The sequence below is a fragment of the Poecilia formosa genome, unplaced genomic scaffold, assembly GCF_000485575.1.
Source record: "Poecilia formosa unplaced genomic scaffold, Poecilia_formosa-5.1.2 Scaffold243, whole genome shotgun sequence".
NCBI lineage: Eukaryota > Metazoa > Chordata > Actinopteri > Cyprinodontiformes > Poeciliidae > Poecilia > Poecilia formosa.
In genome coordinates, this window is record NW_006800182.1 from 354,327 (window position 1) to 359,541 (window position 5,215).

The window sequence follows — 5,215 nt, forward strand, 5'->3', positions numbered from 1 at the left end:
GATAGATAGATAGATAGATAGATAGATAGATAGATAGATAGATAGATAGATAGATAGATAGATAGATAGATATACAGTATATATAAATGAAAACATGCATATTGTTAGTGTTGCAGTATTTTCCACAAAACAATGACTCCACTCACTAATGTTGCCTGTAACTGTAAGTTTTTAAGTGCATTAGTTACATATATGTACTTTCAGAATTTGCAGAACCCACTTTTTCTAAAAGTTTGATTAAAAAATACACTACGTGCATGGCGGATATTTTCTTCATTTCTTTAAAGTCATCTAAATAGTGTACTACATGTATGATGATAAAAACTGAAGTGTTAAATATGGCTTTGACAACTGCTCTGAGCCATTTCCAAGCACCCTTGCGGAGTGTGTTAATTGATGAAATCTTCTAATGAATGGGCCAAAAGCATGCCCTTGGGTTTGTTTTAATAACATCTGCCACAGGAACAAACTGAAGCATTCTTGGATTTGTGTGCTGGATATCCAAGGCATCTGATGTGACTGACACGCAGATCCAGTTATCTATAAGAAATGTCATCCGTGTCTCAAGTATTGGCTTTCATGTGATAGGCAGTTCATTTAAATCTGATTTGCCACCAGCAAAATGTACTGGGCAGGAAATCCTTTGGAAAAGATATTAATTGAAATTACAACTGGTTATTTTCTGCTTTTATTTTCTAGGTTTCCTTTAACAAATAGTCACACAGTTATAGTATGTGACTATGTTAATTCTTTAACTGTTTGGTGTGCCTTTGCACAGGTCTGCTAAAATATATGCAGGCATTTTCAATAATACTTACCGGTGTAAATATTAAAATAAGTATTAAAACACACTTTTCGACATACTGCAGTATGATGAAGCTTTCTTTAAAAAGGGACCTTGAACATGAGCTTTGTATAAAAAAAAAAAAAACAAGATAAATATATGTGTGGGAACATTTGTCACGTTGACTTTATCAAAGATCAACTACATTTAGCACAAGATAAGCAATACTTTTCCCCAGGTTTAGAAGATTAAAACACACTAAAATGAACTAACCTCTACAACATATTAATAATGCATTCAAAAGCATATCCAATAACAACACTTACACCAAAGTGACATTCCGGCATACTGCCAGGCAGGCAGTTCATATTGTTTCTTTAGTCCCTCAGGCTCTCTTCAGCATGAAAGCATGTTGAAAATATCCCCTCTTTGAAATTCACGGTTTCGGGAATTGGGACCAGAACTGAAATTTATTTCACCAGTTCTCATTAAAAACCATGAAAAACCAAGACCAGGGTTTTCTGTCTATTCCAGTATGATTTTTTTTCTAAATTTTTCTTCTGCCATTTTAATTCATCAATATATGCAGGACATGTGTGCTTTGTTATGTTTCCTGGAAAATAATTTCAACATTGTCAAGAAATCAGTCTTTATCTTCATCTTTTTCTACAGCAGCATGTCACACAATTAATTCTTGAAGTCTTCAACTTGTAAGGCTCCGACCCAGGTAAGATAACCGTTCCAACTGTGATGAAAAAAGAAAACAAAACAAACATAAAAAACCCCCATGAATTTCACATGTAATGATCCATCCTTTCACGCCACTACTATCAGTGTAGTGATACCTGTATAAGTGTATAGACCACTACACCTATACGGGTGTAGCAGCCTCTTTCCTAAATTGAACCAAAATGGTGACGAACCATCTGAGATATATGGAAAAACGTTCCACAAAATTTGAAAGACTGCACATGTGTTTTACATAATTTTCCACATTTAAAAGACGCTTTCACTCCGTCAAACATTTTGCTATAATATTTTTTACCTGTGTTTTAAATTATAATCACATTTGGAATCTGTGAGAACATAAACTCCACATGATCACATGTTTGCACATGAAAATGCTCAAACTTAATTAAAAAAAGAACATTGTTGTTAGATATTAAAATCAATACCCAAGCAATGTTATGTTATGCAATGTTAGCAATGTCCCTTGCAAACCATGTTAGTAATTTAGACTTGAGTGGCTTTCATTCTTGCAGATGTGTTCGATATTTAGAAATTAACTTTGTGATCCTCACATCAAAGTGATGTTTTAGACTGCATTGCTGTGAGAAAAAAAAAAAAAAAAAAAACTTAAATGCTAAAATTAAATCAAAGAATATTTGTCTTCTCGGTTGTGTTCTTGTCAGGGTTCATAGATGTATTTCTCTTCTACTATATAGGTCCATATAACACAGTTGACCCCCCGCAAACCTCCAGCTAAGTATCTGCTCGCCTTTGCATGAGAACACAGCAGCTTTTCCGCCCTTATTAAAGACACTGCCAGAGTGACTCAGAGCCGAGAGTCTTCTATGTGACTACACCCAGCCTCTCTCCCCTGAAAACTCATCTTCTTTCTATCAAGAAACATCTAAAAGAGGTTAAAATGTACTATCAGCTGGTCTGCCCAGTCAGGTTCACTTAGCATGGACATGGGGATCTGCCCTCTTACTGTTCCACATAGATTCCAGGAACACCTGAGGCAGTGGGGAGGAATTCTTAATGTCACAAATGAATATGTAAATACCACTGCGTGTCATAACACATGCATTAGTCATACTCTGATCTAAGAACAGCCAGGATGCCAAACTGCTATCGCTGCACAAGTAATGCCTGAAGAATCCAAGCTTCACTGTGAAAGGGTGAGATTTGGAAACTTTCAGCCAGAACCATATCGTTGTACGTTTCACAGACATTACTGCCACATAGGTTCTTCTGTCACAGAATGAGAAGTAAGAAAATATGACTGTAAGAGAAAAGACAGAACACGTTTTGAATACTTCCTCATTTGTCGGTACTATCAGCCTAATTAAAACTGTATTTCCATTGGAAACTTTGAACCAATTTCTAATCAACATCAAAGCAGTTCTTTCTTTGGTACTTTCCCTCTGGCTTAAGCTTCAAGTGGAAAGTGAGCAGTTGTAAAACATCTTGTGTAATTTCCTGGAAATTTTAAATGTCAAAAATTACACACGATTTTCAGTTCTGAGCTCTATGTTCTTTGGATACATTAGAACGTAGGTGAACATAGAATCACTAACTCCTATATGGAATGATTATTGGGTAGAACAGGTAACCCGCATTGATGTGATTGGCTTTTATCACAAATTAAATTCTCTAAAAATGTTAGTTATTTTCCTGGAGTGCTACCAATTACCTTTATTGTCAGGAAGTCATTTGTATTTAAGCCTTTTTTGTCATTTTACTTATTAATAAAATACCATAAGTTATTAAATTTCTTGATGAACAGTGGTGGTTAATGATATGGGCAACATGGGTAGCTGCCCAGGGAGGCATCTTGTCGGGGTGGAATGAGAATCCTTTCCTACCTTCCCGCATCGGCCCCTCAGACAGCACTGGTCTCCTAAATACAAACTTTTGAGTGAAACTGTAGTTTATGTACACAATTGTGGCCAATGAAGTCATTATGATTCTGATCATTATGCCTTTCTCCTAAAAGAAGAGATAGATGTTTTTTTTTTCATGCAGTAAATTACATTTGGTCATATATATGACCAAATGTGTGTGTGTGTGTGTCCGCATGTGTGCACTTCTAATGAAACAAGCTGCTTTGCATACCTTCATAACCCCTCTCTGACGGAAACCCTTCACTAAATCACTTTTCTAAATTTTTGATGTAATGTTGTAGGGGCAAAGGTTGCACTCAGTTTCATCCCCAAACCAATGGCCAGAAATGGTAAAGTTTATTTCAAAGGAAAATTAAATGGAGAGGTTCTACAACAGGGGAATCAGACATAGTTTATAGTGTCAGAGCCTTACGCACCAGTACTGTACAAATAGATGGAGCTGTACACACACTAAGGACACACACATGAATTCAGAAACATACACATTCTCACAAGTGGATGGAAATAATTAGTGGAGAACAAAGCTGAAAAAATGTGAGTGGGTAAAAAATGTTGAAAACACAAGCGTGGTAAATGACCTCATAAACACCCAGACCCATCTCTCTTCTTTTCTTTCCATCTCCCTCAGTCACTGTTTTACAATGATTTCAGTTTGTTTTTTCCTCTGGTTTTGTTGTAAGATGTAAATGAAGAACATCAAAAGACTCTTTCTCTCCCTCTCGTAAAGCCCACCCCTCTCTCTTTCACCCACTGTCAGTCCTCCTTGGCTGCTTACTTTCTTCATCTGGTCCTCATATGGGCTTCATTCCCCCCTACTGCAATCCAGCCCAAAACTATTTCCTCTTTCAATTTCCAGGGGAAGTTGTTAAATGGTTTCTGAACCAAACAAGTTTTTTTTCTCTTTCTCTCTCTCCTCACTTTTCTCATTTCTCGGCTATTTTTCAAACTTTTGCACTGTTTACACAGCACTTATAAGCTGTCAACCAAAAAAAAAAAATCTTAAAAAGAAATATAAACACTTCCTTGAGTGAAATAATAGCTAATATAATTAAACTTTCTATTAAGAAATGGCTCTGTCTAGAGGACAAAATTTGAAAGGGATGTCAACATGTAAATAGAATCATTACCGGAGTGAAAACATAGCTGTTAAGTAGCTTGACTGTCCTGTGGTAAACTGGTAGACTGTCTCACACACACATGCACCCACACAGGGGTTTTGTCCTGAGAATCCAGTCAGGCGGGAAGGAGAGCTATAGCTACAGGGCCAGAAAAGCATGCTCATCTGAAGGACAAACGCTAACCAGGCAGACTTTCCTCATCCCCCCTCCTACCCCTCTCTGAGCCTACTCCATGCCCTCTAACCTCGCTACCAGTACAGAGAACAGAGAAAGAAGAAGATCTATAAATCTGACCCCCCCTCAACACCACCTCCCCTCTTCTCTCCACTCCCCCTATTTGTCGTTGGCAGCGGTGAGGCAAGGCTGGAGGTGGTTGGTAGCAGGTCTTCAGAGTAAGCTGTGATGACAGGTGTCACTGAGTTTCATGGGCGGACCTGTGACGAGTGTCCTGCTCACTTACAATCCTCAGTTTGGCGCTTTTCACAAGTCACAAACTGATGAGTGCCAAAAGAGGGTAGCAGTATACATCTGCCCAGCTTGTGTTCTCTCAAAGCTGGTATTTGTTTTTTGCTAAAGCATAAGAATACAAAGAACTGTGATTTAAAGCATCTGAAGAGCTACATCTCTCCACAGGAAAACTTAGTCAAGGGTATTCATGTGCACAGATGGACAGAAACACATAC